This window comes from Myotis yumanensis, unplaced genomic scaffold (assembly GCF_028538775.1).
Source record: "Myotis yumanensis isolate MYYU_CA2020_CCGP unplaced genomic scaffold, mMyoYum1.0.hap1 SCAF_3, whole genome shotgun sequence".
In the NCBI taxonomy this organism is placed as follows: domain Eukaryota; kingdom Metazoa; phylum Chordata; class Mammalia; order Chiroptera; family Vespertilionidae; genus Myotis; species Myotis yumanensis.
This window is the reverse complement of record NW_027223754.1, coordinates 122278166-122292292: the sequence shown is the minus strand read 5'-3', so window position 1 is coordinate 122292292 and position 14127 is coordinate 122278166. Positions and strand designations below refer to the sequence as shown.

The window sequence follows — 14127 nt, the reverse complement described above, 5'->3', positions numbered from 1 at the left end:
ACCAAGCAGTAGATGGATTATTCACTGTGAGACATTAGAGCCTAGATCTCAAGATTTCTTGGAAACTCCACTTTCACCTAAAAGGCTAGTTTCCTTGAGAATGAGAAATCATGTGGAAAAAGATCTAGCTGAGAGCAGCGCCAATCTCCAGATATGTGAGAGGCTCCCTTGGACCATCCAGGTCCTGCAGAGTCCAGTCCAAAGGGCTAACCCACATTATTGTGAGCAAATAAAATGGTTGTTGTGCTAACCTACTAAATTTTGAAGTGGTATATTATGCAGCCATAGATAATTTATATAAAACTCATCCAGCAAGTCTATGTAGCTATTCAGAAGAATGAGGTCATTCTATATGCACTGATGTGGAAAAGTGGCTTAAGAAGTTGCCAAACAATAAGTACAATACAATTCTACTTATGGAAATTGATAAGGTAATAGGTGGAGAGCTGGATGTTAGTCTATCATAAAACTACCTGAAAATGATATAAACCAAGTATTAACAGTGATTACCTTTGAAGGGCAGGATTATAGATTTAGTTTTCTATAATTTATGTAATGTTTGACTATTATAATGAGTTTGTACTATTTTTTACAACAACCAAGGTACTCTTAAAAAATTCATCTTAATTCTGCTACAAGCTAATTTTTCCTAAAAGATCCCTTTTCATCCTTCATTCTCCTGTTCAGGGACCAACACTAGCTCCCCGCGGCTAGCCTCCCAAAATCTGAACCTCCTCTGGATGGCATTCAAGGTGCCCCTCCCCTGGGTCATCTCCAGCCCAACTACCCGGGCCACACCCATCCCTACCCAGATCTCCAAGGTTGACATCCTCACTGCAACCACTCAACGAGCTCCTACCTTTGCCTCTCTAAATTCACCTCTCCCTCAATGCCCAGCCCCAGCTCCCATGGGCTCCTCCCCGGGTCTCCAGAGAAAGTTCCACCCAGGCCTGTCCTTGATTGGATGGTGTCCTGAATTATTCTCCCTGCATTGCAGGTACTGACTGCCCCTCAAAGGAGACTTTCACAGACCAGCCAACTAGCCACCACTATCTCCAGCTTCTCGTCTAACAGTGGGAGAGGGGCAGGTAGTTCCAACCCTCTGTGCTGCCCACAGCCAGGATGGTGGGTGATAACCATGGGCTGGCACTTCCTTCCTACCCTGCCCATTTCCAGCAGCAATCAAGTGGAAGCCAGTTTGCAAGCTGCTAATATAGAGTGACTCATGCCTTCAGGGATGTTCTCAGAGCCCCCTCCCCACACTCCAGGTCCCACATGCTGCATACGATCCAAACTCTGGCTTCAAACCTAATTGCCTTCCTGGGGGACCCAACAGCTCTTCCTCACTCAGGTCTCTGCAATCTGCATGTCCAGTTTTTAAACAAAGCTGTTTAGAATCTCCTAGGAATAAGACAAGTGGAAAATTGCAAGCGTTGACCTCTACCTTTCTCTAAAACAAAACACGTCATTCTATATGTTCACACACCCCTAAACATACACCCCCATTCAAACCCAGCCCATCACCCTGCCCCTCTGAGCCCTTCTATCGGATTTGGCCCAAGTGGGGGCTGGGGACTTGCTGAGACAGTGTCTGCTCCCTCTGTCCCTGGCACCACCATCCCTGGGGCTTATTGGAATGTCAGGCGCCTAAGCCTCAGTCTCCACACTATGGCAGGTGGCCAAGTGAAAGGGCTTAGAAGGGGCTACCAGATACTGTGTTTGAGTCTTACAATCCCTCTAAGGAGGGGGCATTCATGTCATAGATATGTAATAATCTACTGAAAGTGCTCAGGTGGGCCTCTCAGCTGAGTTCCAGAACAATGCAGGAGAACCCTCCCACACAAACCCATGTAGGCATACCCAGCCATGCACACTCCAGGGCAAGTATACACATCCTCTCTCTCTGTCTCAAGCATACATATTCTCTTCTCTCTCTCTCTCTCTCTCTCTCTCTCTCTCTCTCTCTCTCTCTCCCTCCCTTTCTCCCTCCCTCTTTCTCTTTCACACACACACACACACACACACACACACACGTACATGGCCACACCATGTTCCAACCTTGCTCTGAGCATCCCCCGAGATCACTTTCCTCACCTGTCCACTGTTCGCACATGCCCTTTCACCCAGGCCTTCTCCCAGACTCTGAAACTGACATACATACTTCCCTCACTGGGAGGGGGAAGGGGTGTGAGCACAGGTATATACACAGCCAGGGCCCTGCCTGCCAGGGTTCTAGAAGGCTGTCCTATGCAATTGGATGTTGTTCAGGTTTTACAATAATATATTCAGTTTAATTTTTCTTTTTAACCTGAGAAAGAGAAATTTTTCAAGTTTGTTCAAAGGTGCTGTGGGGATCAGCAGCAGCCTTAAGGTGCTAAGGCCAAGGCCCAGAACTCACCAAGATCCTGAACCAGAGGCCATGAGGCCCCTCAGTCTTCCGCAGTGACAGCACGCCTCTCATTAATGGAGGGTTTCCAGGGGATCCACTGAGCTGCTTGACTCTTCAGACCCCTGGACTGTTCTCCATCCCCATCCTTTACTCTTCCCATCACAAGGTCAGATATTTTAACAAATGCTGACCGTTGAGCATAGAATTGGTCACAAGTCTCTCAGAAAGTAAGCGAGTATTCAAAGTACAATTAATTTCCAGCCACTGTAAGGGGCGAGGGTGTTGGAAGACAAGGGGAGGAAAGGGCGTGGTAAACTCAAAAGCACAGATAATAATAAACAATGGATAATCAAAAAGTACTAGTAATCTGCATTTGGCTCCTGAACATAGACTGAAGCACACACACTGGGACACTGAAAGCCAGTGGAAGTGCTCCTTCTGGCTCCACTCACTCCTCAAGTGCCCCAGTCCAGTTCAGCTAAGTTTTTGGTTGTGTTCATGGTTTGAGAGGAGGGAAAAGGTTTGGAAGCTGGACTTCACCCAGGCAGACACTCTTGTTTCATTATGCTGTGGCTATCATTGAAGTTGAAATTCTTAATTTGTTGTGCTGGACCCCAGCAATGGAGCCTTCTACCTCCTAAATGCATCAGGCTGGGGCAGGAGGCAGTTAAAATGAAAGTAGCAGCAGAGCCAAGAGCATTGGGTGGAAGTCAGGCAGCAAGGCCCTGCCACTAACCAGACAGGTGACCATCTCTGTAAACAACCTTCACCCTCATCCAGCTTCTATCAAAAATCAGAGCCTTGGGTTTACTCATTAACTTTACTCTTTCCTATTCCATCCATTTCTAGGCCAGGGCCAGAGAGCACACTGTCAGAGGAAAAGGTATCTGGAAAGCCCCAGGATTAGAAGCCAAGACTTGTGCCTTTGTCCCACCTGAGAAACCACCTCCACCAGAGATGGAAGGAACCTTAGCAATCGATAACCCAGCCACCACTTCTGTGGGTAGAAGACGACTTGAAGAAAGCAAGTAACTTGCCAAAGGTCACCGAGCCTGTTAGAGGCAAAGGCAGGGGCCAGGATTAGAACCACCCGCCCGGGAGCTGGTCATCATTCCAGAGGTTCAACAGCATGACAGACGAACCATAGCCCTCTGAGGCCAAAGCCATAGGAGAGGATACACTTCCTGTCTGGAAAGTCCTCCACTCAGGTCTCCCTCATTGTGGCTTCAACACAGATGCACAGAAGGACGGTCATCTGGCTAAGATGACTGGTGATGTCAGACCATGCAGGCCTCCTGGGAAGCTCCCCACCAAGTCCTCCCCCTAGGACCAGGCCCCGCAGAATCTGTGTCATGGGACAGGATATGCTGTGAGGAGCCAGGATGTGCTGAGCAGCAAGGCCTCTCATCACTTGGCCTCAGTCCTTCCCTCCCCACCACCTGACTTTCACCAGGCTGATTTCCCTCAGCCCAGGCCCATGTGCCTGTCTGCCCTGCACAGTCCACTCACAGGTGGTGCCCCAAATCCAAGAGCAGTGAGAATGAAAGTGGACACCCATCCAGGTCCCAGGGAGGGGGGAAACTTAAAATGGGAGTTTCCATATTCCTGCTGCAGCAGCTCAAGGCAGGCCCTACCCAGGACCTTATGACAACAGCCAGCCAAGGTCTGCTGTAGGACAGGCAGCGTGGCAGCCAGACTGCCTAGGTTTGAACCCTGCAAGTCTCTGACCAGCTCTCTCCGTAGCTGCTACCTTTATAAAATGGGGGGAAATGACAGCTACCTCCCTGGACTCTTGTGAAAATTAAGTGAGATTTAAATTAAGATTAATACACTTTAAATAAATTAGTTGTGGACATATGTAAAGAGTCTCATGAGGATAGTGACAAATATAAATATTGGCAACCCAAGTACAATGTGCAAAACATGGCAGGACAATAAGGTTGGTGGCCACTCCTGAAATACCAAATAATTTCTGCTGGAACTTAGAGAAGGGAATATTTTGGCAGGTTAAGCTACCAGCCAGCACCATCCTTTCCACAACCACCACCCCCATTGCCACACTGCTAGATTCTTAGAAGGTAGAAGATTTACAAATTACTCAGCAGGAGGAAGCCACAGAATAGAACACACAGAAAGTAAAACATAAAAAGACCAGGGTCTGTAAACAGCAACCCTAGGGAACCTGAATCAGCACCATCCACACAGGCTACCAAAGGTAGCTCCAAAGGGTCTGGATGAACAAGTGCTGGGAACAAAGCAAGACCCCAGGAGTCTGTAGGAGCAGAGAAGAGGATCTTGATGAGGGTCCTGGCAGAGGGTGCCACCTGGATGGCCAGGGGCATTCCTGTAGCAGCCAGTGCAGAGGAATAAGAGTTAGGTAGCACTGGCCAGATTCCCACAGATGCTTTTCTGAATGGCTGGTGGGAGGTCCTTCACCCTAGCTCCCAAGCCTGCTGGGAGGAGACAGGAAACAGGAAGTTACAGGCCTCTCCTGCTTCCCTAGGCTTCCTCCTTACAATCAGGGTGGTTCTCCAAGGAAGAAATTAAGAATACTGCTAGCTGCCAATCAGAAACAGTAGGGAGGAGGATCTCTCTCCTGGCCCCCAAAGCCCAATTTAAGGAGCTTATCACTTCCAAGTCAAGTGCTAGGGCAGAGAGACCGTCTAAAAAATATCAGTATCCTATGTTATCCTCCCTCCCCAACTCACAGTTAAAGGACAAAAGAGACTTTGACTTCAGTTTATCACACAAAGACTTTCTAAGGCCCCACCACAATGGACCCAAACCAACACTGACCTGTTTTCTTTGAATTTCCTACAAGCACCTTGGCTGCTGACAGATAAGATCCCAGGATATTCCTGCAGGAAAACAAAAATTGGGTCATCACTTCTCTGTGTAGCCACTCTAGGGTGAATGTTGTCCAGCAGTGGCCGCTCTTTGGGGCAGCAGTCTCCCATCAAGAACCCATTCATTCAATAGGTGGAGAAAGCCAGAAATGGCACACTGGTTCCAGCTGCTGTGCCCATTCCACTGAGCTGGGGGTGGGTGCCTAAAGCATTATTACCAGAACCCAAGCTCTGGAAAGACCACTGTGATCAATCAGTGATGTCTGGTATGGGCAGTTATGTAAGAGTACCCATGTCATCTCTGAGGTAGGCCCCGGGCATCCAAAGATTTAATGTTTGTAATTTTGATCACTCACAAGCAACCCAAAGTTTCAAGAAATGTAAAAGTGTGTAACTTGACTGAGACACGAGTTTGATTCATATACCCTAGGTGGCTGATGTAAAGAACAGGCCACTTTGTTTTCATCTCCACCACATCCAAAGTACTATTGTGGAGCAATAAAAACTTGGTGGAAAATGGCCATCAAATGAGAGATGAAATTGTAGCAGAAGTTTAAAGGGTAGTTAATTTGGGGTGTAAAGATATACACAGGAAACACTTGGCTCTGTGGAAACATGACTCTGGAGAAATCCAGGCCCATGTAAAAATATTACTGTGGATGCAAATTTTGGATTCTAGAAGGTACAAGATTATTTTGGGTGGGGGGAATGGCAAAATGGTTTCATATTTTTTATTGAAATATAATTGACATATAAATTATATTAGTTTCAGATATACAAATAATTATTTGATATTTGTACATATTAAAAAATGACAACCGCATAAGTCTAGTCAACATCAACATACATACATAGTTATAATTTTCTTTTCTTGTGATGAAAACTTTTAAGATCTATTCACTTACCAACTTTCAAATATACAGTACAGTATTAACTACTAGATGCCCGGTGCACAAAATTCGTTCATGGGTAGGGTCCCTAGGCCACGCTGACACCCGCCTTCGCCAGCCTGGAGCCCCTGCTCGCAGGCCCTGCCCGAGTGGGCACCCCCCATCACCCTGCCTCTGCCACTGCTGGTCCCTGCCCCCCCCCTCCCCCCTTCCCCGCTGCCACCCACTCACCAGCTGGCCCCACCCCCCACCACCACCACTGCCACTGCTGCAGGTCGCCTCCCTCTGTGGGGCAACCAGTGGGGTGATGGGGGGGTGCCCCCGCTGGCACCTGCCTTGGCTGGCCTGGGGCCTGCAGGCTGGGGGACAGCTCCTGTGTTAAGCATCTGCCCCTGGTGGTCAGTATGCATCATAGTGATTAGTTGTTCCATTGGTCATTCTGCCATTCGGTTGATTTGCATATTAGGCTTTTATTATATAGGATAGGATAGTCACCATGCATACATTACATTCCCATGACAAGACTAATTTCTTGAAATGTCAGGGGTCCACACTGTGCCTACTCTATGTCTCTCAGCAGTGGGTACTGGGCCAAAGAGAACATAGAGGTGATTAGAATCTAAGCCTGAAGGAGCTTACAATCTAATTAGAGCAGCGGTTCTCAACCTGTGGGTCGAGACCCCTTTGGGTGTCGAACGACCCTTTCACAGAGGTCGCCTAAGACCATCGGAAAACACATATATATTTACATATTGTTTTTTTGATTAATCACTGTGCTTTAATTATGTTCAATTGTAACAATGAAATTGGGGGTCACCACAACATGAGGAACTGTATTAAAGGGTCGCGGCATGAGGAAGGTTGAGAACCACTGAGTTAGAGAAACTATGATACTCACTAGAACAGCAAGTGGCACTGCATCCTCCCAATGATGCTCAGAATCCATTTCGATCCCCCTTCATCCTTTCCTCACCACCCCAGCCAACCAATTCATAAACTGTCGCAATCCTTCTTCCAAATGTCTCAGGTCCAGTCCTTTCTCTCCATTCCTCACAGCTATCCAGCCACTCTCCCCACCATGATTTCCCCTCTTAACAGACCCCAGACTCACACACCGGAGGCCTAGCCCTGCTTCTGTAACCCCTATTCAAAACCCTGCCAAGTTCCCAGGGCCTCCCAAGGAGTACACATGGTGGGCATTCACCTTCTCTTGAATGAATGGATAGATGAAATTCTTTGGCTGGACATTTGAAGCTGCCTACAATATAGCCATTATCTCCCTATCTAGCCTTTTATTTCCCTGCTTCCCTTCATATAACCCACTCACTGGCCCACCTATGCTATTCAAACACCCCAACACTTACTTAGTGCCTTTTCTCAGGTTGGTTCCTCCTCCCTTCTGTTAAAATGCAAGCCACCCTTCAAAGTTTATGTCAGATACCACCTGCTACATGAAGCATTCTTCCAGAATCAGGGTGATTTATCCTGCTGTTTGAACCCACATTCTCCTCTCACAGCCACTCACCTTATAGTTTGAATTGTCACTGTTGAACCCCTTTCTTAACCCTTTACTGCACTATAAGCCCCATGAAGACAAGGACCTTTACTTTTTTACTTTTTGCATCACCAGAACTTAGCACAGGCTCTTGTACTATGACACATACATACTAAGTATTCATCAAATTCACTGAAGAATCATCCCATATAATATATAAAAGCCATGAAAGATGAAGACAAAAAATGTCATAGGAGCTCCAAAGAAACTTTTAGGATAGGTGGCCAGGGAAGGTTCCACGAAAGAGCTCAGACATGAGTAGGGTCTTGAAAGAGGGAAAGGAGGACTGGGGAAGAGCATTCCAGGAAGATGGGACAGTATGAACTAAAACACGAAGAAGGAATGAGCCAAGCATGCTTGGTAGATCCATCTGGCTAGAACTGAGGGTTCCTGGAGGGAGACCAGTGGGAGATAAGGCTACACAGGCAGGCCTGGAATGGAGAAAAAGGATGTCAGTGCCAGGCTATGGCACTTGGATTAGATCCATTCCCTCAGTCACTGGGGACGACAACCACAGCAGGCCTGGGCCTTAATAGTAGAAAAAAAGAAGTCTTGTTCCAAGCATATTAGTCTAGTCTCCTCAGCTAGAGTAGAAATAACAGCCACCATCTTCTGCACACCTGCTATGTAGAAGGCCCGAAGCTTCATGCTCCACATACATTACCCCATTGCTCCTCCCAAGGCCTGAAAGACTGCTATAGTTATCCTTACTTTGCAAGCAGGAAACTAAAGCTATGAGAGGTGAAGGCACTTGCCCAAGGCCTCACCAACTCACTCATTCACTTAACAATACTCCAGTGCTGGAGTTAGACTCAGGGATGACGACTGGTCGACTGGTCGGCTACCCCTGGCCCAGGGGCTTCCCACTTAAGCTGAGCTGCCTCTCCTTCATTCCTCAAAGGCAACATTTATTAAGCACATAGTAGGAGCTGAATAAAGCACAGTAAGTAGGATGGAGGTTGCCAAGGGCTGGAGGAGGGAGAAATGAAAAGTTACTGTTTAATGGGTATACAGTTTCAGTTATGCAGATGAGAAAGTTCTGGAGATCTGATGCACAATGAATATACTTAATGCAATTGAACTGGACATTTTAAAATGTTTAAGATGATAAATTTTGTGTTTTTTACCACAATTAAAATGTTTTTTCACTTATTAATTATCTGATTGGCTGCCAATATGATCTTATGCTGCTAATTATCTGGTGCCGGCAGAGACTCTAGAACAGCCGTGGGCAAACTAAATGAATAAAACTAAAAAAAAAAAAAAAGACCGTACCCTTTTATGTAATGATGTTTACTTTGAATTTATATTAGTTCACACAAACACTCCATCCATGCTTTTGTTCCGGCCCTCCGGTCCAGTTTAAGAACCCATTGTGGCCCTCGAGTCAAAAAGTTTGCCCACCCCTGGTCTAGAAAGATTTTACCCCAGTAACCCTCCAAAACAGAAATCTGGAAAGAGGAGGTAATGTGCCCAGAGCTGCACACATAGGTGGTGTTGAGGCTAAGATCCTCCAGCTCAATAGAGAAAAATGGCAGATGGCAGCACAGTACAATAGGAAAGCACAAGGCATGATGGGTCAGAGGCCACAGGTTCAAGTTCTGTTTCTTCTACTTAATGAGTTCTGTGACCTCAAAGAAGTAATTTATTCTCTCTGAGCCTCATTTTCCCAACCTATAAGAAGGCAATTAAAAATAACATATACTTTAAAAGGTTATGTGTGAATCAAATAAAGTTATATACACCTAATGTGCAGAGAAAGCACTTGGTCAACTATATATTATTTTATAAACACTAGTTATTGTTATTAATATTAAATATCAGTTCCTAGATTTTAAAAGATTAATATCTGATTAATTCAAATAAAAAAATAATCCCACTTCATTGTAGCCCACTCTCCGCTGTCCAGAGCCTTGCACACAGCAGGTCTTCCATGAATGAGTGCAGAACAGAATTACCCTTCAAGTTTTATCCACCCCTATCCGCTTCCATTCCTCACCCCCGACCCACCACCCAGCTGCAACAGCCATGCCAGAACCAGGCAGAGGGTAGGAAGCTGGTGTAAATGTCTGCCTCCCTGGCTGCATTCCTTAGCTAAATATAAATGATTTGTACAGTCCATTGTTTGAAATTGTCCATAATACCTCTCCTCCCCTCCATTACTTATGATGATAAGCTGGCTGTACATCTTTATAGCAGAACTACATACAAAACATTGCCGATAACTATTTTTAGTAGAGAGAGGAAAGCGGGCTGGTACACAGGGATCAGAGCCTGAGTCCTCAGTTTTCCCCACTAGTCCAGGAAAGCTTCCTGGAGGAGGAAATGCCTGAGTCAGAGAAGAGGACAGTTGCAGGTCAGAAGGGCACTCTCACATAATGAGTTTGGTTCTCTGAACCAAAGGGAGGTGAGTGGCTGCCTTCTTATTCCCGTTTTGGGGATGGGGAAAGGTCCACACAGCCCAGGGGATCCCATACTACCCAATGCTTCAAATTTCCCCGGACACTGCAGGCATCCAGGGAAGAGGTAGAGAAGAGACCAGTATCATTTGCAAAGAAAGGCGAACCAAGACTCCAGTTTCGAGATACACAAGTACAAATGCTGCCCTCATAACAAGCCAGTTTCTTCTTTGGACTTTTTTTTTTATTTAACCACAAGAAAGTTTCTTAAAGTTCCAAAGCTGAGGCACAGATGGACTACATCTTGTACCTCGAGGTGTGCCAAAGCTCTGTCACTCTGAGTGCCGATTAGCCAGTAGTGACCCAAGGAATGGGGGGGAGGGGTGGGGGTGGGGGCGGGGGAGGGCCTCGGGCGGTATCCCAGTCCTGACCGAACCCCTAGTCCTCCCTGGGGGCGCTGTATGGACAGCCCCCTAGCCACTGGGGTCTCCTGGGCCACACTGTCAGAAACCCATGACAGCTCCCAGGCTCTCCCTTTCTTCTGCACCCTTCAGACCGCCCATCCCTTCGCCAGGGACCCCACGGTTCACCCTCCCTCGCTCCACTCCCAAAAGGTCCTCCGAGCCTCTCTGTGCAGCTCCCTCTTCGCCCCAATCCCGGGACCCCACACACACCTTCCTCTTCCTGGGCCGCGTCCTGGCCCTCGCAGAGAGCCTGCCCCATCCCTCCCTCATTCCGCCCCACAGCCGCCCTCCCGACACCCCCTTCTCGGGGCGCCCCTGAGGCGCTCCCCTCTCTGGAAACCTGGTGAAGGGCTCGCCTAGCTCACCCAAAGCCGGCCCGGATCCCGCAAGCTCGCCCGGCCCGCTCCTTCGCCCGCCACCCGCCCGCCCGGGGCCGCACTCACCGAGCTCCCAGGAATGCTGGATCCCGGCTCCCTCGCGCTCCCTCGCCGCCACCGCCACAGCCACCGCCAGCGGAAACGGAGGGCGGGGCCTGCCCGGGAATGGCGAGGCTGCGGGGCGGGGCCGGCCGCTAGGAGGGGGCGGGGCTATGCCGCGGGGGCGGGGCAAGGCGAGGCCGAGGGGCGGGGCCTCCCCGGGAATGGCGAGGCTGCGGGGCGGGGCCGGCAGCGGGGGCGGGGCGAGGAGAGGCTGCGGGGCGGGGCCTGCCTGGGAATGGCAGGGTTGCGGGGCGGGGGCGGGGCGGGGCGAGGCCGTGGGGCGGGGCGAGGCCGCGGAGCGGGGGGGGAGGGGCGGGGCTTCGGGGGCCGGGGCTGGGGCTGAGCGCGAGGGGCGGGGTGACAGGGCTGCCAGAAGGAGCTGGAGCGGGCGCCGGGGGCCCGGCCGAGGTTGCGGGAGGATCAGGGGGTCTGCAACACCCCCTGTCTGGGTCACCTGCGTCAGAGCTGGAGGGAGCCCGAGGAGGGAAGCCAGGGTCGTGCTGGGCACGGGTTCCCGATCCTGTCGGGCCGCCTGTGGGTCTCCGGAACCCCCGCACCACCGCCTGGATTCTCGGATTGGCCGCTCATCAGAGGCGCTAGGACGCCTTCCCCTCGCCCTACGGCCCGAGCAGCAGCCGGGACCTGACTTGGGGAGGAGAGGTCAGGGCCTGTGTGTGCGCGCTCCTGGGCTCGGCCCCATTCGCCACCCTAGGCCCTCGCTGCTTTCGGGGATCTCAGCTTTCCCCCTGGGGCCAGACTCTCTGATCTCACCACCCCCACATCCACACCTAAGAAATCCTTCCCTGGTATTTGGGGCGGACTATTTGAGATGTTGACGTGCGGGTGTGTATTAGATACTGCCGGGAGGAGCCGCTCTCTGTGTCCCCAGGAGCTAAAGGCCTCCAAGTGTTGGTAAAGGGCATGGTATGCCCGGAAGAACTGAACTGAAGCAGGAAAAACTCAAGTTAGACATCTCTGGCGGAGTGCTTCCTATAGGCGTTTCCAGGCCTGGATTCTTGAAGCAGAAGACCCGACTCTTCTCTGAAGTGACGACTGGCAGCCATCATCATCATTATTGCCATCAAATGTATTCTGTGCTTCCCATGTGCACGGTCATGGTCTAAGTATGATTTGAGACAAAGTTTTAGACCTGGTTATAAGCTCCTAATTAGACTGGCAGTTTCCACTCATCTCCTCAGCCCCCGTCCCCTCATACACACAGTCTTGTTTGTGTCTTTTAGACTTAAATCAATAACCCATCTCCTGACTCTCCATTCCCCTCCTTCAAAACCTTATTCCATGCCCCACCCATAAATTCTTCCAAGGCTAGCCCCCATTAGCCCCAATCTCTCCAGCCCTCTAGCACACTCCAACCAACTTCCAGAAGAAACTAATACCCAGAGGAAAGGGGGCTTGCTAATGATGTCTGCCGGTGACTGCTCTTACTGTAAAGGCCACGGGAGGCAGCCTGGTGTGGTAGAAGCCCCAGCGCTTTGGAGCCATACGGATCTGGAATCCTGGCTCTGCCTTTCATGCACTGTGACCTCTCTCGTTTCTTCACCTTAATAATACCAATGCCACTGGGTTGATGGGATGGCCAAGATGATGGGGGCAAAAGCACAACATTTGATTTTGTTAGCTTCCTCCCGCCCTTTAAAAAAGATAAGCAAATTTGATAACCAGGGATTATGAGCCTTAGGGATGGAAGAAACCTTAGAAAAAACCCTTCAAGCAATAACCCAGGAAGTGGCCACGCTGCTCACCCTCCTTCAACACATCCAGAGGAGTACTCAGTGCCTCCAAAGGGGTTTACAGCTGCAGGAAAAAGCCATGGAGGAAAGCCACAGATGATACGTAATCATTCAACATAAGGAGGCTTGCAGTCTGTGAGGCAGGCACATACTACTAGGTCCACAGGACAAAACTCAAATAAATACCTGACAAGGAGGCAAGATTTTAGGGCAGGAACTCCCCAAAGCATGTTGTCACTGTTTACTGCACCAGACTTCTGAGGATTGTCAGTGAGTTTGTGGCCTGGAGATTCTGGAAGTGCTGAGGAAAAGGTAGGGTGACTATATCCAGGTTGTCGGGAACATCCCATTTACTACTCCTGACATAGTTATTAATAGTCCCCTATTCACTCTCAAAATATCTTAGTTTGGACAATAAATTTTATATAGGTCACATTAACTATGAACAAAGGGAGTATTCCAAACAGCTCCTACCAGCCCTGCATATCAGCAATTCTGCTGGAATTTCTGCATCCCCAGAGACTTCAAAAGATAGTATGTCAGTTTATCCCCCTTGAAATCACCAAATCCAATAAAAAATGACAAACAAGCAAAAATTAAGTTTCCAGCCAGCCACCCCAAGTCAAAGGACAGACAGTGCTTGCTGAATTGTGACACCTAGTGGGGAGAATTCACACTGTTGGAGGCTTTTTCCAACACTGCATTTAGCCAGTTTTCTTTTTCACTTGTAGCTTGTAAAGCACAGAACAGCAGTTAACATTTTCCAAATGCTTATGTGCCAGGTCTAAGTACTTTACATGTTCTAATTCATTTGACCCTCACAAGAACTCCATGAGGTAGCTACTATCATCAGCCCTCCATTTTAAAAGATGAGGAAATTGAGAATAAAAAAAATTAGGTAAGCCCTATCGGCTTGACTCAGTAGGTGAGCGTAGACCTATGAACCATGAGGTCACTGTTTGATTCCCAGTCCAGGCACATGCCTGGGTTACGGACTCGATCTGCAGTGACGGGCGTACAGAAGGCAGCCGATCAATGATTCTCTCTCATCATTGATGTTTCTATCTCTCTCCCTCTCCCTTCCTCTCTGAAATCAATGGCGAGGGTGGGGAGGAGTTAAAAATAAGTTAAGTAATTTCCCCCAGGTCATTTAGCCAGTAAATGACTGCCAGGGTTTAACCCCAGGTTGTCTGGTTGCAGATCCTGGCACTTAACTGCTACTCTATCCAGCTTCTATCAGTTGCATGTGCAAAGTTACTTCAGTGGTCTCTTCGTATCTTTGATCAACTCTCCTACATGAGATGACAAAAAGGGGGAGTGAGAACAGAGTGTACTAGGACAGCGGTTGCCAACC

The 14127-nt window shown here is 48.8% G+C and overlaps 1 protein-coding gene across 2 annotated transcripts in view; it reads right to left on the bottom strand.

Annotated features, from left to right (window-relative positions):
• The window catches only part of TSPAN9 (tetraspanin 9), a 201637-nt gene extending 190570 nt beyond the window's left edge, over positions 1-11067 (bottom strand). Inside the window, exons 1-2 of one of the 2 annotated variants that reach the window (XM_070409538.1) lie at positions 10987-11067; positions 5186-5247 (exon numbers count right to left, since the gene is read on the bottom strand). The gene's annotated coding sequence lies outside the window, so the exon portion shown is untranslated. The remainder of the gene's footprint in view (positions 1-5185; positions 5248-10986) is intronic. The other variant, XM_070409539.1, reaches the window with a different exon arrangement.
• Between the last annotated feature and the right edge of the window lie 3060 nt (positions 11068-14127).